Source organism: Bubalus kerabau, chromosome 6 (assembly GCF_029407905.1).
Source record: "Bubalus kerabau isolate K-KA32 ecotype Philippines breed swamp buffalo chromosome 6, PCC_UOA_SB_1v2, whole genome shotgun sequence".
In the NCBI taxonomy this organism is placed as follows: Eukaryota; Metazoa; Chordata; class Mammalia; order Artiodactyla; family Bovidae; genus Bubalus; species Bubalus kerabau.
The window spans coordinates 67,234,205-67,257,149 of NC_073629.1; the positions used below are offsets into that span (position 1 = coordinate 67,234,205).

General features: G+C 39.6%; 1 protein-coding gene across 5 annotated transcripts in view; it reads right to left on the bottom strand.

The window, feature by feature from the left end:
* Positions 1-22,513, bottom strand: part of NEXN (nexilin F-actin binding protein) — a 54,844-nt gene extending 32,331 nt beyond the window's left edge. For 2 of the 5 annotated variants that reach the window (XM_055585406.1, XM_055585407.1), the window contains exon 1: positions 22,179-22,504. The gene's annotated coding sequence lies outside the window, so the exon portion shown is untranslated. Of the gene's footprint in view, positions 1-22,178 lie in introns of all 5 variants that reach the window. The other 3 variants (XM_055585405.1, XM_055585402.1, XM_055585403.1) reach the window with 3 other exon arrangements.
* Positions 22,514-22,945: the final 432 nt, after the last annotated feature.

Sequence of the window (22,945 nt, forward strand, 5' to 3'; positions counted from 1 at the left end):
TCTCAGTTCTTTCCCCAAGATTTAGGGTATAGAAGGCATAAGGTGCGTGGTGTTAAAAAAATCCTTGTAAGTTAAATAACCCAAAATAGTTTAGTGAATGTATCAAGTGCCTGTGCAAAGAATTTGTATTGTTATTGGATGCGTATTATTCTATAGTTATCAACGAGGTCAAGGTGGTTGATCATGTTATTTGGATCTTCTATGTCTTTAATAAAAAAAATTTGTTTTGGTCTAGTTCTTAACCTCAGAGAAGGCAATGGCACCCCACTCCAGTACTCTTGCCTGGAAAATCCCATGGATGGAGGAGCCTGGTGGGCTGCAGTCCATGGGGTCGCTAAGAGTTGGACATGACTGAGCAACTTCACTTTCACTTTTCACTTTCATGCATTGGAGAAGGAAATGGCAACCCACTCCAGTGTTCTTGCCTGGAGAATCCCAGAGACTGGGGAGCCTGGTGGCTGCCGTCTATAGGGTCACACAGGGTAGGACACGACTGAAATGACTTAGCAGCAGCAGTTCTTAACCTATATGGAATTGTCTATTCCTTTAATTCTGTCATTTTTATTTCATGTAATTTCAAACTTTTAACAATGCATATGCATGCGTGCGTGTGTACATATGCCATTCCCCTTTTCTGCCTACTTCTGTATTGATTGAATATTTTTTACAATTTTATTTTAATTTGCCTATTGGCTTTAAATTTTCAATTTTAAAAAATTCAAAGGTATAATAGACATACAGTAAGCTATATTTTTTGAAAGTGCATAGTTCAATGAGTTCTGACATATGTATATACCCAGGACACTATCAGCACAATCAAGATATAAATATATAGGGATTCCCTGGTGGTCCAGTGGTTAGAACTCAGCACTTTCACTGTCATGGCCTGTGTTCAATCACTGGTTAGAAAACACATCCCAAAGCCACACAGTGCAGCCAAAAAAAAAAGAAAGAAAAAAACTGAATATATACTTACACCCAAAAGTATCTCAGATCCCCTTAACCTCCCTTTTCTTTCAGCTGTTCCCACCTCCATTCCTAGGCAGATAATGCTTTCTGTCACTTGTAGATTAGTTTATGTTTTCTATGAAAGGAATCATACAAGTATGTACTCTACTGTTCAGCTTCCTTCACCATGCATAATTATTTTGAGATTAATCCATGTCGTTGCATATATCAAAAGTTCATTTCTTTTTATTACTGAAAAATATTCCATTGTATGAATATACCAGAGTTAACTACTGTTAATCATTCATCTGCAGATGGACATTTAAGTTGTTTCCAATTACTATTAAAAATAAAGCTGGTATGAGTATTCACATACAAGTCTGTGTGTGGACATATGCTTTTTTATTTCTCTTGGGTAAATAAATGAAGTATAATGGCTAGGCCTTATGGTAAATGTATGTTCAACTTTTTAAAGAACTGCCAAACTGTTTTCTAAATGGCTGTACTATTTTATCTTCCCACCAATATGAGAGCTATACTTTCTCTGCATCTTCGTCAACACTTAGTATGCTGCTGCTGCTGCTAAGTTGCTTCAGTCGTGTCCGACTCTATGCGACCCCATAGACGGCAGCCCACCAGGCTCCCCAGGCCCTGGGATTCTCCAGGCAAGAACACTGGAGTGGGTTGCCATTTCCTTCTTCAATGCAGGAAAGTGAAAAGTGAAAGTGAAGTCGCTCAGTCGTTCTTAGCGACCCCATGGACTGCGGCCCACCAGGCTCCTCCGTCCATGGGATTTTCCAGATAAGAGTGCTGGAGTGGGGTGCCATTGTCTTCTCCGACACTTAGTGTAGTCTTCTTAATTTCAGACATTCTAAATGTATGCAGTGACATCATATTATGGTATTAATTAACATTCCTTGGTACCTAATGGTATTGAACATCTTTTCATATATTTCTTTTCTATCTGTAAATATTCTTTTATGAAAGTGTCTACTTAAATCTTTTGCCCATTTTATTGTTGTTCAGTTGCTAAGTCAGGTCTGACTCTTTGCAATCCCATGGACTGCAGCACGCCAGGCTTCCTCGTCCTTCACTATCTTCGAGAGTTTGCTTAAATTCATGTCCATTGAGTCAGTGATGCCATCCAACCATCTCATCCTCTGTTTCCCACTTCTCCTCTTGCCCTCAGTCTTTCCCTGCATCAGAGTCTTTTCCAATCAGTTGGTTCTTTTCATCAGGTGGCCCAAGTATGTCTGTGTCTGTGAGATAATTATGTTTTTTCATCTTCATTATGGTGAACTACATTAATTTGTTTTCAAATGTTAAATAGACTTTATATTCCCAGGATAAAATTCACCATGCATTATCCTTTAACATACTGATAATTTGATAAAACCTTTTGAGAAGTTTTGCAACCATGTTTATAAAGCATATTGGTCTGCAGATATTTTTTTTCTTAGAATGTCTGTTTTTGTTAACAGAGTAATACTGCTCTCATAGAATGAGTTGAGAAGTATTTCCATTTCTTTAATTTTCCCTAAGAAATTTCTTCCTTTTCTTTATGTTTCATGCAGAACTGGTACTAGTTTTTCCTTAAATGTTTGCAAGAACTTCCCAGTGAAGCCATCTGGGGCTAAAGTTTTCTTTTGTGGCAGGAGAAATATGATAGGAGGGAGGTGGACATGATTCCATGTAATTATTAACAAGTTCTTAACTTTGGTCATTTAGTAGGTCTGTGAGTGCTTACTATATTATTAACAATAATTGCCCAATTAAAGTAGGTCATGCATGAATGAGAGTGTCATTAACCAAGGTTTGAGTAATCTATGCGTCTGAGATAAAAATAACAAACAGCTCTAGTTCTGTTCTCTTACCTGAGCCATTCTATTATATCTAGAGTTACCTATTAGATATTTCTTCCTGTATAACTAACAAAACCTAGTCTTCATTGTCATAGCTTCTCAAGTTTTAGAGCTATTTATGGTTCATCCTTCTTCTATATATCCTAATTTTAACAGATTATCACAATTTGTTAATGTTACTTTCAAATTTATTCTTATATATTAATTACTTCACTATTTTTACTGCTCCAGTATTAATACAGCCTTCATCACCTCACAGTTTGATTACTACAATTTGATAATCAGATCTAAATTCCAACTCTGTTGCTTCCTAGTTAGGATTAGATAACATATAACATGTTATCTCAAAAATAATGCCTTACATTATTAGGTATCAATAATTTTGATTGATTTCATTACTCATGGTCTCCCTTACCCTTTTCAGCAAAAACCTACATTTCCCTGCCAGTGAGCATATATTAACATGTTATTTGTGCAATTTAAAATAGTAATACAAAAGTGTATGATGAAAATTTGTGCAATCTCATGAGATTATAAGGACTGATCATTTTAGCTGAATTAATTGACCAGCAGGAAGTCTTTTTATCCTGGTGAAATTAAATAAAATTGTGTGGTTTGTTGATACTGTCAAGAGTAATCCTGGAGAATAAATGGATCAGTTAACACTTGTCACCTAGTTAAAAAAAAAATTCAAATTAAATTTTGACTTCTTAATAGATTCAAAATAAAATATTGATTTTTTAAATTTAGTATGAACAAAACCACTTAAAATAGTTTTTAAAGTGTCATTTCAATATTCTGAGCTCTCATTTTGAAAGTCTGTGAAAATTTGAATAGTACTAATGTTAACATTATTGCTTAAAATATAAGCAACTATCCTTTGCTGACAGTTTACTCTGTTCTGAGCTTTGAGGATAAAAAAATTGTAGTAAAATAAGTTTATTAGCTTTTGTTTTTTAAGGTGTAAATTACAAACCAGTAGGACCCATATATCTTTCATAGTTTTAGGTTGAACAAAAAAATTTCAAAATCAAGCAGATAAATTTTGTAGGATTTATAGATAATTTTTAAAAGACATTACACTGCCTGGTAGAAACGATAGCAGGATTCCCTTACTAACTCTGTTGTCTTTCTGTGCTGAACCAGGGTTAAAGGTGTAAATTTGACTACATTTGGGTTTATTAATTTTACAGGAAAGAATTCTGTTCCACAGTCATTGACTGCATTGTATTCTCACTAGTACTATTGTACTATCTCACTAGTACATCCTTTTATCACAATATGAATAATTTATGATGATAATAATCCAAGCTAATAGTTATTGAGCCTTTACTGTGTGCCAGGTAATGTACCAGCTGGTTAACAATCATTATTTCATTTATTTTCCACAATATTCATTTGAAGTGAATACTATTACCAAACCCTATCTCAAAAAACTTTCCAAACCCAGTCATTTAAAATTTCTTAAAATATTAATATGAGAAAAATGTCTTGGAGTTTCTCTAGTAGGATTTGAAGTCTTATGGAAATTGTTACAGAAAATGAGACTTAGAAAAGTCAGGTAACTTGCCAAAGACCATACAAACAATGAGTGGTGGACAAAGGGGACACAGATTGGCAGTGTGACTACTGAGTCTGCACTCTTACCCATTGTATTATGCTGATGCCAAGAAAGCAGCACAACTGCTTTGTGTGAGGGGATGAGGGGAATACCAACCAGCTTATAAGCTTTGACTTACTTGTGTAATCAACAGAGCCTTTAATCCAATTATTTGAGAACCACAATTCCAAGCAGTAGAAATATGTCGGAAGCTGAAAAGACATGATTAATGGTATTCTCTACACTTAGTGAATTTGTAATCTTTAGCTGGCAACTAGTAGCAGAATATGGTGCTGGATAAATTGAGAAACAGGTATTTTGCCCTATGAGAGCATCACAGGGTTTTTATTTAAGTAGCTTATTTCCTTTTAAAGTGATACAGGCTAACAGTTATTCTCTTGAAGGTAAGCAGAACACAGACTGAGGTTACGAAATTAATTCCCAGGTACTGAATGAAATGCTGCTATCTCAGCTGGTTGTGGTTTAGAATTCATTTAGTAAACTCATTCATGTGGGATGAAGTCAGGGGCCGTTTGGGCTCTGATTTTTAAAGTGCCCAAGTCAGCAGCATGCAAGCAGCACTCTGACTGCTGCAACTAAGGACAATGAAGAATCCAGTAACAATATTCACATGCATGTTATTCTCTTGATTAAGGAACACATGGATATATTCTATCATTCTGCTAAATTGCAAAAAGTACAAAAGGCTTCTAAATTTTTATCTAACAGAACATTATTTAACAGTGTAATCCAAATTCCCTTTTATTTGCTTAATGACTGAGAATTTTGATTTTATGAAAACTTTTTATTTTTTTAATGCTGTTGTTGCTTAGTTGCTAAGTAGTGTCCAACTCTTTGTGACCCCATGGACTGTAGCCCGCCAGGATCCTCTGTCCATGTGATTTCCAAGGCAAGAATACTGGAGTGGGTTGCCATTTCCTTCTCCAGGGGCTCCTCCTGACCCAGGGGTCGAACCCACATCTCCTGCATTGGCAGGCACTGGCAGTTGGACTCTATCGCTGAACCACCGGGCTGCAGCCAGGTCTTAGATGCAGTACACAGAACCTTTTTTTTTGTGTTGCAGCATGCAGGTTCTTTAGTTGAGGCATATAGGATCTAGTTCTCTGATCAGGGATCAAACTCAGGGCCCTTGCAGTAGGAATGTGGAGTCTTAGCCACTGGACCACCAGGGAAGTCCTATGAAAACTTTTTAAAGTATTAATTGACTCCAAAAAAGTCATGACAAGGACTCTATGAAGCATTTAAAAATTAGCTGAATGTCACACATTTTAGTGAATCTCAACACTAAACCATAGGAAATTCCTGTGAAAGGGAGTTGCAGACACTGAACTTTAGTCAAGGAATGGAGCCATAGTGCTAACTTGCAGCTGAAAATGTTTGTTTCCTTAAATCCTCTTCTTTCTCTCTCTCCATCCTCACTCTACAAGCCTGAAATACTCATGCCCTTCCTACCAGACAGACACAGTCACCTTCGTGCATGCTAAGTCACTTCAGTCCTGTCTGACTCTTCGTGACCCCATGGACTGTATGTAGCCTGCCAAGCTCCTCTGCCCATAGGATTCTCCAGCCAAGAATACTGGAGTGGGTTGCCATTTCCTTCTCCAGGAGATCTTCCCTACCGAGCGATCGAACCCAAGTCTCATGTTTCCTGCATTGGCAGGTGGATTCTTTACCACTAGCACCACCTGGGAAGTAACCTTCGACCCTGACAAAACTATCTCCTTTTCTGTCAGCCAACTAGGGACCATGCTGTGGACTAAGTTGCTCAATATGTAAATGATTGTAATTATATGTGGTAGAATGTGTATTATGAAATTAAAATTTAAAAACATAACATGTACAGTTTCAATCTTGTCATAACATTTCATAAACCTTCTCATACAAAAGCTTACAGATTTGTGTATTTTTTTAAATGGACAAAAGTTTCATACAAATATAATATGAAATCTTTCAAAATTTTCTCCTAGAACTTTTGATGCTTAAGGACCTTGGTAGAGTTCAGAATTATAAGTATATCTTAATGATAATATCTCACTTAATTGTTGATTTTTCAAATACATGGCAACAAAGATGGAATTCCCTGGTAGTCCAGTGGTTAGGACTCAGCACTTTTACTGCCAGGGGCTCAAGTTTGATCTCTGATTGGGGAACTAACATTACATAAGCTGTGCAGTGTGTGTGGCCAGAAAAGCAAAAACAAAAGACAATGATGGTGGAAGAAATACTGGAATTAGAGCCTGAAAACTTTGATGAGGTCATTTATTAGATGTATGGTCCTGGGAAAGCCAGTTAAATTCTGTGAACTTCCATTTTACATGTAAATTAGGCATAATAATGTTTTTCTCTTTATGAAGTGAAAGTCACTCAGTCGTGTCTGACTCTTTTTGACCCCATGGACTATACAGTCCATGGAATTCTCCAGGCCAGAATACTGGAGTAGGTAGCCTTTCCCTTCTCCAGTGGATCTTCCCAACCCAGGGATCAAACCCAGGTCTCCTGCACTGCAGGCAGATTCTTTACCAGCTGAGCCATAAGGGAAGCCCAAGATTACTGGAGTTCGTAGCCTATCCCTTCTCCAGGGGATTTTCCCAACCCAGGAACTGAACCTAAGTCTCCTGCATTGCAGGTGGGTTCTTTACCAACTGAACTATCAGGGAAGCCCTTTTCTCTTTATGCGTGTATGCTAAGTCGCTTCAGTCATGTCTGATTCTTTGCAACACTGTGGACTGTAGCCCGCCAGGCTCCTCTGTCCATGTGGATTCTCCAGGCAAGAACACTGGAGTCTGTTGCCTTGCTCTCCTCCAGGGGATCTTTCCAACCCAGGGATCCAGCCTCATCTCTTATGTCTCCTGCAATGGCATGCAGGTTCTTTACCAGCTGAGCCATAACTGTCCATTTTATGGACAGTTTCCACCTTCTGAACTTCACTGCTGCATCTGACATTCTGTCACTTCTCTATTCTGAAATCCTTCTCACTTGGCTCATGATACCATTTCTCTCCCTGCTCCTTCATGTCTAACCATTCCTTCTCTTTGGAGGGTTTCTTTGCCTCTCTACACTTCTTCAGTGTTGTTTGCCCCCATGTTTCAGTCTTTGCCCTTTTCTTCTCACTCTACACTTTTTTATTATTATTTTTAACTTTACTGTATTGTATTGGTTTTGCCATACATCAACATGCACTTTTATTTCAATGAGTTAATACACTTTGGTAGTTTACCTCTCTGGTTTCACCTTTCTCCATACTTCCCTCCCACTCTATCACATGTCCTGAAATAATGGCCCACCTGAGCCTTTACACAGTTAGCTCCCTCAGCTTGATTTTCTACTCATTCTCTTAGCTAACTCCTACTAATCCTTTAGTTCTGAAACTGTCACTTTTCTCCAGGAAGCCTTCCTTGACTCATGAGACTGGGTTAGATGCTTCTCTGCTGCTGCTGCTAAGTCGCTTCAGTCGTGTCCGACTCTGTGCTACCCCATGGACTGCAGCCCACCAGGCTCCTCCGTCCATAGGATTTTCTAGGCAAAAGTACTGGAGTGGGGTGCCATTGCCTTCTCCACTAGTGTGTGTTAAAACAGCACTCCCGTGCTTACCCTAATTATGGCATTCACCACAATATAGGTGGCGCTAGTAGTACAGAACCTGCCTGCCAATGCAGGAGACATAAGAAATGTGGGTTCAGCCCCTGGGTCAAGAAGATTCCCTGGAAGAGGAAATGGCATCCCACTCCAGTATTCTGGCTGGGCCAACCCCATCGACAGAGGAGAGAGGAGGCTACAGTCCATGAAGTTGCAAAGTCAGACATGACTTGAGCATTCCAGGTAGTAATAGAGGATGAGATGGTTGGATGGCATCACCGACTCAATGGCTTGAGTTTGAGAAAATTCTGGGAGATGGTGAAGGACAGGGAAGCATGGTGGACTGCAGTCCATGGGATCGTAAAGAGTTGGACACGACTTAGCAATTGAACAAACATAGCAACCATAATATGTGGTAATAAAGCACTTTCTTGACCACCTCCTCTACCAGAAAGTGAGGTCTTTGAGAGTATAGACTGTATTTTATATACCACTGTATCCACAGTATTTAGCATGTGCTGATATATGGAAGACTTATATAATAATTGTTTACTGAATAAGTAAATCCTGCCAACTTACAGAGGAAGCACTTTATATGCTGGGATATAATGTGTGACTCTCATTATGGTTAACATTATGTGGGACTACAATATAAATAGAACACACCACTCATCACACAAATATTTATTAAGCATCTCTTATGTGCCAGGCACTCTGCCAGATGTTGAGAAATGCAACACTGAATAGACAGACACTCTCCCTATTCTCATGTTATTAATAGTCTCCTGGCCAAAACTCTGAACAAAAGCCTTGGAACAGGATTTTTAATGGTCCAGCCTACTATGCTATCTGTAGACTCAGGTAAGATTCTAACATCAACCACACCTGATACAGAATTGAAGACAGCAGACACCATACCACAACCTTCCCACTAGAGGCCTAAGGTCAGGGACTTCCATTCTCAGTCCACATTTTGCTCTTCTCTTACTTCCACCTGGACCTTCATCTGCACATTTGGTAAACTTTATGTTCCTTTTCTACAACACAGAGGATTGATTCCTTCCTAGTGCCTAGCTCCATGCCTGCTAATTAATAAACTATAATTTAAAATAAATCCCCAAAGCCATCATGAAAAGGTTTTCAATATCCATGTAGTAACCATCAAAGCAAAGAACTCTAAAAGATCCCATTCCTTTGACTCAATTTTTAATTCCCTTAATAAACTGTCTATACTACATTTTAAAATCTGCTGTTGAATATTTCCAAAAGATTTTCAAATTAATCTTTTGGAAATATATTCTCAAATTTCAAATATCCATTCAATCTTTGATCATTTTATCATCTCCCACTTTCATGCTTTCTACGTATATTATTAGTTAACATATAGATGAGTTTCACCTACTTGTCTATGAACTTATGTGGAATTTGCTGCTATATTTGTTGCTGTATAGCACAGAGTTCCCAGGCCCTCCTTCAACTTCACATAATAATCCTTACTAGAAATATTCATATATATTTATTATTCATGTGGATCATCATCATTATGATTAATAAAGTTTAAGGACACAAAGTTACCTTGGTTGCTATAGGAAAACTTATTAAACACAATTTCTTCAAAGTTCTTAACTGGCACATATAATCAGAATAATGATTTTAAAGTACAGGTTACATATTGTGAAATAAAGTTTCAAAAGCTCCAGAGTGGGACATCCTTGACAGTCTAGTGGTTAAGACTCTGTGCTGCCAATGCAGGTGGCTCAGGGCTCGGGTTCGATCCCTAGTCGGGGAACTAGGATCCTATATGCTGTGCAGTCAAAAAAAAATTCAGAGTAACTTCCAGCCCCAGTTATTTTGATTTCTAATAACGTAACAGCTTGCCATTCTTTCTACCTTCATCAACTTGGCTACTACCTTCTCTACCACTCTGTGCTCTTTAGTCTATGACTCCAGCTCTGCGGATGTTAACTATGTAAGACCAGAACTAAAATTCTTACCTGAGCTTATTAGGCCCTTTTGCAGGTTCCCTTAGCCTCTCTGATTTACCTCGGCTTCTCCCATTCCTTCAACCTCCCACCTTGACAAATATATTCAGTGACTATTTCCACCTCTGAGAGATTTTTTTTCTCCCTGTAGTGCATATAGTATCTTAGTTCCCCACCAGGGATGGAACCCGTGCCTACTGCAGTGGAAGCTCAGAGTCCTACCCACTGGACTGCAGCGAATTCCCTCCAAGAAAATTCTTAAGCCACTTCCTTACCAGTGAAGGATTTTCCCGAACTAACAATGGTGGTTTTCTGCATTTCATGCTAAGAATGGACTTTTTTTTTTTTTTTTTTTAAATAAATTTTATTTTATTTTTAAACTTTACATAACTGTATTAGATTTGCCAAATATCAAAATGAATCCACCACAGGTATACACGTGTTCCCCATCCCGAACCCTCTTCCCTCCTCCCTCCCCATTCCATCCCTCTGGGTCGTCCCAGTGCACCAGCCCCAAGCATCCAGTATCGTGCATCGAACCTGGACTGGCAACTCATTTCATACATGATATTTTACATGTTTCAATGCCATTCTCCCAAATCTTCCCACCCTCTCCCTCTCCCACAGAGTCCATAAGACTGTTCTATACATCAGTGTCTCTTTTGCTGTCTCGTACACAGGGTTATTGTTACCATCTTTCTAAATTCCATATATATGCGTTAGTATACTGTATTGGTGTTTTTCTTTCTGGCTTACTTCACTCTGTATAATAGGCTCCACTTTCATCCACCTCATTAGAACTGATTCAAATGTATTCTTTTTAATGGCTGAATAATACTCCATTGTGTATATGTACCACAGCTTTCTTATCCATTCATCTGCTGATGGACATCTAGGTTGCTTCCATGTCCTGGCTATTATAAACAGTGCTGCGATGAACATTGGGGTACTCGTGTCTCTTTCCCTTCTGGTTTTCTCAGAATGGACTTTTTTGCTTTCAGTCTCTGACATCTCAAAATGTGCTTAGATTTTTCTAGATATATCTATATTTTCTGGTTTCTAGATGCATCTGGCATAAATCAAAAATTTTATATTAAACATATCAAGCATATTAGTCTAATCTATCTTCTTTATTTAACTTTTTATTATTTCAGGAATATAGTGCAAGCAACTAATATAATCAAACCTCATATACCCACCACTAAGCTTCAACAAGTATTTGCTTCTTCCATTGTCTTCAACAATACAATCTATTTCATTTACTTTGTCCAATATCTATTTCAGCATAATGCACAATACGTTATAGATGCTCTAAATCCTACTCCAGCTGCACTCGCCACATTCTAGGCACTATGCAGTGCATCCTCCTAACACCTCAGAATTATGCCCAGAATCAAACCCTATAATTCTGGCCTTTGATTCTTTCTTGGGAAGACTTTAAAGTAACCACTCAAAGAAAACTGGTGAGTTCTCATTTGAGGAAGTCATTAATAAAATGAAGTTATGTATATCAACAAAATGTAAGACTTTTTAAAAAGTTATAATAAATTAGAGGAAAGACCTGGTTTCTCTACATTATATAAAGAAGAGTGGAAACTAACAACTGAATCCCTATTATCTGCCATATACTAGGTGGTTTGCATGTTATTTCATAAACTTAGAGGTGATAAGTATGATAGAGTCAGAAATAATTGAGAAATGAAAAATTAGCTAAAATGAATAAATATGTACTTATTAATTAATTCAAAAACATTTATTAAACATCTCTCTACAATGTGCTAGACAGTATAAGGCACTGCATATACAAAGATGAATGTAGAATAAAATATTTATTTTCAGGGAACTCATAGACCACATGGGATGACAGACAATAACCAAGAAAATATAAAAGGGCCCAATGTACAGGCCTGCTATTGAGGAGCTCAGAAAGCTTTTGTTTATATAGATTATATCTATAGATATCAATGTATTAAAAATTAAAAGAGAATTTTCAAATATATACTTGTCATGGGAAATAATAACAAACCTATTATACATCAACATAAACACATTTTATGAAAAAAAAATGTATTTTCCAAAATAAAAATACTTAGGAGAATGACACTGTTTTACATGTTTGCACATCTCTTTAATATCTGGCTTTAAAAAAGATAGCTATATTCTCATATCTACTTTTGTATTCAAACTATTGTGATACATTGTTTTTTGATTGAAGTATGTAAAGAAAGTATGGCCTCATACAGATATGTAGTTATAAAAGAAAGGCCTATGGGTCCTTGAAGGGTCTTGGGGACTTCTAAGGATTCTAAAACCATATTCTGAGACTTGTTGAATTATAGGAAAAATATTCTATCAAATCACACCAGTTTTAATTCAAAAAAGAAAGTAGTTTGAGTGGGCACTCCCTGTCTGTATTCTAGAATACTAAATGAGGATTAGTTTAACAGCTTAATTCTTATACTCAGTAACCTAAATACCAAGGGATTTTATATCTGGAATCTCACAGACTTTTCTTAATCTAGTATTAAGTGACTTTTCTTGTCTGAGCAGGCAGATGTCAGGTCTTTAGCCACCTTAAAGGAGCAACAGCAGCACAACAATTAGGCCCCACTGTACTTTTATAAATGTCTGAGATCTCAGGCAAGCCAGATGAATTGTTATTAAAAATAAGAGAAAACAATGACCTAAGGATAAGGTTGAACATGTGATTCATCAACAAGTTTAGTCATAATAAAGGGACGATGAATAATAAAGGGATTTAATTCCAGGTGGCACTAATGGTTAGGAATCTGCCTGCCAATGTAGGAGACACAAGAGACTCAGGTTCAATCCTGGGTTGGAGCCCTGGGTTGGGAATCTCCCCTGGAAAAGGAAAATGGCAACCCACTATGGTATTCTCGCCTGAAGAATTTCATGGACAAGAGGAGCCTGGCAGGGTACAGTCGATGGGGTTGCAAAGAGTTGGACATGACTGAGTGACCAAGAACTGTACACAGAAGGGATTTAAGAATGCCAATCCAGCATATTAAGTGCTGATGTTAAATGAAGACAACTAAGTATCCAGCATAGGGTTCTGAGGGAATATTGTATGCAGTCTTACTATAGCCTGTCTATGATCTATCAAAAATGCATTTTTTTTCAAACTTGACAGGTTAGACCTGTATTTATAACATAGTATTTTTGTGAGGTAAACCTACTATGTACCAGGAATTATGCCTTGGTGATGGTATACAAAATATATGTGACAGCCTTTGAAATCAATTAGCTTTGTTGGGAAAAATAGATGGGACCACAACTAATGATAATACAAAGTAGTAAGCATATATAATAGCAGGATATGTACAGAGCTATAGAAATACGGAAAAGTCATGGAAAAGATCATGGTGGGGTTAAGGAGGAGGTGGGGTTTAAGGCAGATTACACAGAGATAAATGGTGATATTTGATGTAGACACTGAAGGATAAGAGGATTTCACAAAGTAGAAAGGAGAGTAAGGGCATCTAGGCAAAAGGAGCAACATGAACAAAAACATCCATGCCTGACAGCCCACTGAAAATTTGGGGAGCTCTGAGTTGTCCAGAGAATGTATGGTAAAGCTAGAAAGACAGACTGGACACAGAATGGAAAGATTCCCAAACGCCAGACTAAGAAAAAGTGTAGACTTGATCCTACAGTCAATGGGAGCCAGCAAAGGAATTTTAAAGCAAACATGTGACTTAATGATACATGTATTATAGAAAAGAAAAAAGAGACTGACAGCAGTGCAGAAAATTGGAGTGAAATGAGGGAAGACTACAGGGAGAAAGACAAGTACAATGATCTTGGCAAGAAAAGATAAGGGCCTGAATTAAGATGGTAGCATTAGGAATGAAAAGTCAGAAAAGATATTTTAGAAATAGGATTGACAAGACGTGGTAACCCATTTATTCATTTATTTAAGAAGTATTTATTAAGCTCCAACTATATGCCAGAGATGATCCTAGGCTGTGAAGAAATGAAAGTGAACAAAAAGACAAAGTCCCTTCCTCCAGGGAAGGGGGCTGTCTTGGGAGCATTATTGCAAAAATTTTGACCAATTAGATTTGGAGGGTAGAGGTGAGGAGAGGAAGGAAGGAATTGGTTCAAGGTTTTTATTTTGAGTGAATGGATGAACAGGGTTACCATTAAAAGCATGTTTAAGGGGTAAAAAAATGAGTTCAGCTTTGAACAGGTTTTACTACCTGTCAGAATTACATTAGGGGTCTTGTTATACATGTACTAAGAATTATGAATTTTTAGAGCTTATTCACTAAAGACATTAAAGACCAATTAGTCAAAGACATTCATTTATCATAAGATAAAACAGGAGGCTCAAAACGATTCAGTGACTAATCCAAGGTTGCAAACTGTTCAGCAGCAGAACAAGGAACTAGACTCCAAGTTTCTTGACTTCTAGTCAACTACTTATTTCACTCTACCATTCTACATTTTTATCTAAAAGTACTTGAAATACATATACATGAATTGTATATATGTAAAATTAAAAGACGCTTACTCCTTGGAAGGAAAGTTATGACCAACCTAGATAGCATATTCAAAAGCAGAGACATTACTTTGCCAACAAAGGTCCGTCTCATCAAGGCCATGGTTTTTCCAGTGTTTATGTATGGATGTGAGAGTTGGACTGTGAAGAAAGCTGAGCACAGAAGAATTGATGCTTTTGAATTGTGGTGTTGGAGAAGACTCTTGAGAGTCCCTTGGACTGCAAGGAGATCCAACCAGTCCATCCAAAAGGAGATCAGTCCTGGGTGTTCATTGGAAGGACTGATGCTGAAGCTGAAACTCCAGTACTTTGGCCACCTCATGTGAAGAGTTGACTCATTGGAAAAGACTGATGCTGGGAGGGATTGGGGGCAGGAGGAGAAGGGGACAACAGAGGATGAGATGGCTGGATGGCATCACCGACTTGATGGACGTGAGTCTGAGTGAACTCCGGGAGTTGGTGATGGACAGGGAGGCCTGGCGTGCTGCAATGCATAGGGTCGAGAAGAGTCGGACACGACTGAGTGACTGAACTGAACTGATGTGCTTAGTTGCTCAGTCCTGTCTGACTCTTTGTGACCCTATGGACTGATTGTAGCCTGCACTGCAAGCAGATTCTTTACCTCTGAGCCACCAGGAAAGCCCGTATACATGAATACATAAACAAATATACTAATGTTGGTATCAACTGGCATAGCAATTAATGAGGTAGACTTCAGGAAGTTTTTTAAAATGACTTAATAGCTTAATAAAATGTGTTTCAAAAATATACTTTGGGGCTGTTATAAAGTAATTTACAGGTTGAATACTAAGGTATAGAACTCAAACTTTGAAATAATATGAAAGTCTCAAAGTAGAATATAATATTAAGTATAACAGATCATCTTAAAATATGCATGCTAATGTTCCCATTCTAAAATTTCACTGGACCTCTGTTTGACCTCTAAATTTTCTAAATTTAGTTACTTTATTTGATTTTTATATGTGCAATTAAAATATTTCAAGATAGCAAATAATGCAAGACTTAAGAATTTTAAATCATAGCTCTCTATGATTTACAATAACTGTTTCATCATGTGAAAGTATTATCTCCTTTCTCAAGGAGAACAGACTTGACAAGAAAGTGACAGCTTTAAATCCGCATTTCATTAAACTCAAGTAAATTCTTTGTCTCAACTTTTAAGAAGGTTATAGACAGAACACTTACCTATATACTAGAAGTAAATGTTAAAACCCACCTCTTTATAGAACAAACAACATTGTTTTCAGCTTCATAAAATGTGAGCCTAAATTTTTATCATTTTCTACTTGTACAAGAAATATAAACTTATGTAACCTTATTACATTTAATGAAGGTTGTAAGCTTCTACTTTGAAAATTATATTATTAAACATTATAAACCTCATTATAGTTCAAAAATATGAAATTAGATCCTGTTTTACCTACTTAAAATAGTGAGTTTTTTCCTCCTACCAATACATAATTCCTCTCTGATAATCAACAATCTTTTTTTTTTTTTTTTAGCTTTGGCTGTCTCTTTCATTTTGTTTTTTAGTTTTTAATTTAGGTTTTTAGTTGAAGTACAGCTGATTTACAATGTTGGGTCAATCTCTGCTGTATAGCATAGTGACTCACTTACACACATTTACACATTTTTAAATATTCTTTCCCATTATGATTTATCATAGGGTATTCAGTACAGTTCCCTGTGCTATACATTAGGACCTTGCTGTTTATCCATTCTAAATGTAATAGTTTGCATCTACCAACTCCAAGCTCCCAGTCCTTCCCTCTCCCTACCCACCTCTCCCTTGGCAACCACAAGTCTGTTTCTATGTCTGTGAATCCATTCCTGTTTTGTAGATAGGTTCATTTGTGCCATATTTTAGATTCCACATATAAGTGATATCATATGACATTTGTCTGCCTCTTTCTGACTTAGAATGATAATCTCTGGTTGCAGTCATACCAACAATCTTATTTTCAACCTGCCTCGTCATTCTTCCATATTAATATATAATATTTTGCACTCGTATGACTGTGTGGAATATTTTCCAAAGAGCATTCACCATACTCTGAGTCCCTGAAGGGAAAACCTGTGCTGTATTCCATTTTTTATCTTTAGTGTCTCACCTAGCAACTAGGACACAGTACAAAGTCAGTTCACATTTGAGCTAGTGGATGAATAACTAAGAGATACCAGAAAACTGTCTGATCCAAAATGAGCCCAAATGAAACTTTTGTATGATATCTCTAAAAGGAAAGCTGATGATGAGGATGCACGAATGAATGAGTGAACAAACAAACAAAATCGTAGAGAGTAAAATTAAATGGAGTCAGTTTACATTAAGCTAGATATCATGAAAAACCAGATGTGGGATTCCCAAGCAAATGGATGTGGTGATTTCTGGAGCAGACTGGAATTCCTCAACCCTCTTCAAGTGGAAGATGGCCTTTCAATGAGGGACACAACTGGGAATGGAAAGACCCAGGCCTCTGGCTCCAAACATGTGGGCAGGGCGGCGAAGTAGAAGAAGAGTAGTAAACTGCGCTTCATGAGCAATGTGTAAGGGCCGCTAAAACTCTCCTGGAGGCCTCTAAGACGGGGAAGACGTGGGGTTATCTAAGAGTTCCTAGCAAAGAGTTCTTTCCCAGAAGTATCTCCCCTATGCTTTCTAAAATCCCATCAGTTAAAATATTTTGTTTTAGTTCTCAATACATGGTTCCTTTCCGTTCAACTGACACTAGCAATTAGTGTCAATGACAGTTAACCACTCCTTCCCAGCTCCATGATTACATTATTTGAGAGAAAGATGCGAATCAAAATATATCTATAGCATTTAAAGTCCAGCTTCCTAGTGCCAAGTCCAGCATATCATGGCTTCAGACTTACCCTAATACTTAGATCAGAGCCCTGCATATTCAAGTGTCTATGGTCAGGTAATGTAAGTTAATGTTATGCAATATAATTGACAAGTAATGTATATCAGTGATGACTGGTTATCAAACAATAGGGGATGGTGGAGACTATGTTAAGAGGAGAGTGCGTTGTGTGCCCTGTCTGAGAAGGGAGTCACTACTTAGTTTTAGAGTATCCCTGCTATGCAGAAATGTGGACCAGTTTTGCTAAGACCTTTCAATTTTTCAAGAGAGGCTGAAAATCCATATTTCAATATAAAATGTACAATTTTGAAACATGCCTGTGGCTAAACGTGGCTTATTGGCTCTCAAATTGTAGACCCTGATCTAAATAAACAAGCAGCACTAAGAAAATACAAAGAGACAGGGGTGGGGGCTGTTTTGGCTAGAAAGAGGGAAAAGGAAGGAAATGGCAGGAAGGAGGGCCAGAAAGAAAGGCGAAGTCAAATTTCACCAACCTCAAATGGGTCCAGGCATCAAGAAGTTATGGTTTCTCAAGTATCTACTAAAGTCATTAAAGCCTAAATGTCCATTCTGTTAATCACATGCCTGGATTTCCAAAGTAGCAGCATTTCAATTCATCCATCTTGTTAAGTGTGCTGATAGGGTCATCCCTTCAAAACCAGACCCAGGGTCCAGGTTTGGGCGGGGAGGCTCTTGCCAACCAGCCTTGTAGAGACATTGCCTGCCTCCTCTACTGCCTTGCAGGGTGTAGCAACATCAGACTAGGAATCAGGACAGTAAATCCCAGGGTTTGTGTAAGGGGCTGAATGGTGATAACTCTGTTGGTTTACACTTCTAACAGAAATCCATATAATCTAAAATCAAACTGCCTGTATCAACACAAAAAATTTTTTCACCAACCTCAAAACCTGGCCTAGGGACCCCAGACTGTCTTCTAATCGGAGAACAAAAAGGAAGAGATGACCAAAAAAAAAAAAGGAGGGGGAGAAAAATAACCAACTATTGAACACTTACTAGATGGCAGATACTGCATCAATGCTTTCACATAGGTACTTTCACTGAGATATGGCATTCTGAGGGAAAAAAGTCCTATTTGTGGAGAAAAGAGGGAACTATATCAAAGTACTAACAGTTTACATGTCAGATGATGAGAGTCCCTTTTTCGGTTCCCCCCAATTTTTAACCATAAATATAACATAGTTGTATTAATTTTCTAATAAAAAACAAATTTGACTGAAAGTTAAATAGCTGGATTTCTGGGTAAAAATTCATCCATCCTACCGTATTGGAAGTATATTACCATGCAGTGTGAAGGATGTGCTCAGTCACATGTGACTCTCTGTGACACTTTGGACTGCAGCCCTGCAGGTTCCTCCATGCATGGGATTTTTCAGGCAAGAAAACTAGAGTGGATTGCCATTTCCTCCTCCAGGGGATCTTCCCGACCCGGGGATTGAACCTGCGTCTCCTGTATTTCCTGCATTGCAGGTGGATTTTTTACCTGCTGAGCCATCCGGGAAGACCCAGACTATTATAGTCAAGCCAAACCATGCACTGAGTATTTAAATAGATGAAGAAAACATAACAACTCCAAGTGTGTATAAATATGTAATCTTGATAAATGATAAAACCAGAAGGAAGAGAACATAAAATAAACCATACAGGTGATGTAGACCACAGTTTAAATAAGAACAGAAATATGTGAAATTACTAAGAATGGTATAGGTCATTTTCCCTCTTAATTATAAAGCCAACTACTAAGATGTTTTGTATGTCTGGCCAGCATAACATAAAATGCACAGAGTCCTCTTTTATATAAAAATATCCAGATATCTGCCCATCTGTTACATACTTTTCTACATTTACTATAACACATTGTTTTTCTTTTAGGCATGTATTTTTACTTAATATCTTTTATTTGCTTTTGCGTGTGTGTGTGTGTGTGCACGCTCAGTTGTGTCTGACTCTTTGTGACCTGATGGACTGTAGCCTGCCAGGCTCCTCTGTCCATGAAATTTTCCAGGTAAGAATACTGGAGTGGGTTGCCATTTCCTTCTCTAGGGGATCTTCCCCACCTAGGGATCAAACCTACATCTCTTGTGTCTCCTGTACTGCAGGAGGATTCTTTAGTGTTGAGCTGCCAGTGTGAAAGTGAAAGTTTCTCAGTTGAGTTCTATTCTTTGGGACCCCATGGACTATACAGTCCATGGAATTATCCAGGCCAGAATACTGGAGTGGGTAGCCCTTCCCTTCTCCAGGGGATCTTCCCGACCCAGGGGTCGAACCCATGTCTTCCGCATTGCAGGCAGATTGTTTACCAGCTGAGCCACGGGGGAAGCCCTTATTTCCCTTAATGAGTTTCAAAGATAACAGTAGGGGTTCTTCCCCCCTAAATGAAATAGTATCTCATTTCAGGCCACTTGGGTTCTAAGCAATCTAAATTCCCAATTGTGTGTGCATGTTCTCAGTCATGTCTGACTCTTTGCAACCCCACGGACTGTATGTAGCCCACCAGGCTCCTCTGTCCGTGAAATTTTCCAGGCAAGAATACTGGAGTGGGGTTGCCATTTCCTACTCCAGGGGATCTTCTCCATCCAGGGATCAAATCCATATCTCTTACCTCTCCTGTGCTACAGGCAGATTCTTTACTGCTGAGCCACCAGGGAGGCTCTTAAATTGCCAATTAATCTCACCCAAATATACATACCCAGTTTTTATTCTGTTCACAAGTGAAACTCTAACCCAAATACCTCAAATGTAATTTCAGGGGAAAAATACTGTTCAAAAACCTAGATAATGCATTCCTTTGTTGATGCTAAATATAGTCATCTCAAGATGACATACATTTTGACAATGATCAGTCTTACATATCAAATTTTCAAAAATAGCAAGATTCCATTTTCAGGTGAGCAGGAAAAATTGCTATTCTCTACATTTCAGTTTAAAATGGATTTAAAAGTGTGACTCTTTCATGAAAATGGAATTATATCAATACTGTTTTAAGGTAAACGGGATTTTAAAGAATCTTGTGGTTTTTACTTTGGGCTCTTTAAGGGAATCACTGCAGATAAAATACAGAATTGCCCACGTTTTTCTTTAAAATATTCCAGTTAAAATACAAAATATTTTTTAAAATAGGGGGCTAATAGCTGTGAGAATCTTAATTAACTACATTAAATAATGAAAGTTTATTTATACAAGTATGTGTGTGTGCTCAGTCCTGTCAGACTCTTTGGGACTCCATGTAGTCCTGCCAGGCTCCTCACTTCATGGGATTCTTCAGGGAGGAATACTGGAGTGGGTTGCCATGCCCTCCTCCAGGAGATCTTCCCCACTCAGGGATCGAACCTGACTTTTCTGCTTCTCCTGCATTGGTAGGTGGGCTCTTTACCACTGAGCCACTTGGCAAGCCTTATTACTAAATATACCTCCTCAAAAAAACAAAACAAACCTTGTCCCTCAATTTAATTATTCACTTTTCCACCCTACTGGACTTCAAAACTGAAAAGAATTTCAGAGACTTATGTGTATTCTGCGTTTTCTTACGGCAGAAATTTAACCTGTTAAAAGGATTATCAGGGGGAAAGTAATGCAATTCATTCAATGACTGATGGATGACTAAGATGGTATAAATACTTAAGTTGACTTAATCATGCTACCCAACACATAGTTATGCTGTGACTCAAAGACCCCTGGGCCCACACATGAATTCATTAACAAAATTTAGCTGGTGAATGATGCTCCAGTTGCTTCGCTCATGGAACTGATTTCTTTCTTATTATGGCTTATTTCTTTTCTCTCTACCTGCCTCCTACCCAAGGACAGACATTTTGTTAGGACATAGCCTTATGCTATTTTTATCTTGTTCTCCTTCTGTCCTCTCTGTCTCTCTTCCCCCCACCCCGCTTTCCAACTCTTTGTTCACATTCTGGACCTTAGATAAATGAAATGAAGACCTTGAAGCCATCAACGAACCTCTGAACTTGGCTATTTTCTTTACAAAAGCCATTAATAATTTTTTTTTTTTTTTTTTTTTTTTTAGCATTTGTAGAGCGTTTCACAGTTTACAAACAGCTGGAATGGCTGGCGTTTTTAACGAGTATATAGTCAAGGGAGGTCTCGAGAGGTGATTCCATCACTCATTCCAAGTTCAGCTCTAGCTGCACAACTCCCAACATCCGACCTCGGACAGAATCGCGAAAAACTAGTTTGGAGGGAGGGGGCAGACGACGGGTAGTTAAATAACATCTCACTCCCCAGCCTCCCACTGGGACAGATGGGGAATGATTTCTCTTAAAAACGGCAGGCAGTGCCGGCGGACAAGGAGACAGCGCCGGGGGCACGTGGTGGGGGAGGACACGGCACTTTACCTGCCGGGCCCACTGGGACCGAGCAAGGGGTCGGGAGCCCGCTCCACTTGCAGAGGATCACTCCCGGAGGATCACTGCCTGCGGGACCCAGAAAGCTCCCGAAACTGCACACATAGGGCGCAAGCTGAGCTGAAGCTGCGGAGCTGGGCAGGGATGTCGCGGCCAGAATCTGCCCAAGGCCGGTGACCGCGGAGAGACAGCCAGGCCGCCCCGGCCCGCCCCGCGCCGCTTGGAGCCCGGGGATGCGGCTCCGAGGGCCGGTTCGCTCGCTCCGAGGACCAACACATCCACACAGCTGGATGGACCCCGGCCAGGAGCCGTGGCGCGCGTCCCCACCGCCCCCGCCAGTCCCCCAAGGGGGGCCGACTGCTCGATCTCGGCCGCCCCAGTCCCACGTCCCCCCGACTCCTCTCACCCTCCTCAAGCCGGCGACACGCGAAGGTCCGGGGTGCGCGCGGGGAGTCTGTGCGCGTCGGGCGCCGGGGTGTGGGCAGGGGTCCGGGTGCTCCAGCCGCCACTCCAGCCGCTGCGATCTCTCTGGCCGCCGCCGCCGCCGCCCGCTCCAACAGCAAGTTTCCATAAAAGTCCTGGTGCGCAGCCTGTTCCCGCATTCCAGGCGGGCCCAGCGCCGGCTGCAGCTGTTCCAAAACACGAGGCCAGTTCCCCCAACCCCCGCCTCCGCCGTATCGCCCGGAGAGGGGTGGAGAGTCGAGAAGGAAGGCGGGCGAGGGGGGCGGTGGCTGCCAACTTTCCGCCGGGACCTGCCGGTCGCCCGACTCTGGATCCCGGAGCTGACCCCCTCCCCTCGGGTCCGCCTTCGCGTCCCGGCGGGCTCCGGGGAAAGGAGGCTGCCTCCCCAGTGAGGAGCGGGAGCTACTGGAGTGGGATTCGGAAACAGGCTACAGCTGCCTTCCCTCTACCCACTAACGGTTTGCTCTAGGGCCTGCTTCTCAGCTGAGCTATGGGTTCTGGGGTCTAAGTAGCCAAACCACCACCTCATCTTCATCCAAAGCGTCGCCCCTCAGTCAACTTTCCTTTTACTGTTGAGAGCAGAGAGCAGCAGACCCGGGACCACTTCATCTGTCTGTTGCTCTCCTTCTCTTGGTTCTGGTCTTTTACTCTCAACAGAATGGTTGATAGAGAAAAGTGCACGAAAGAGAGGATGCGAAAGAGGGGTGGACG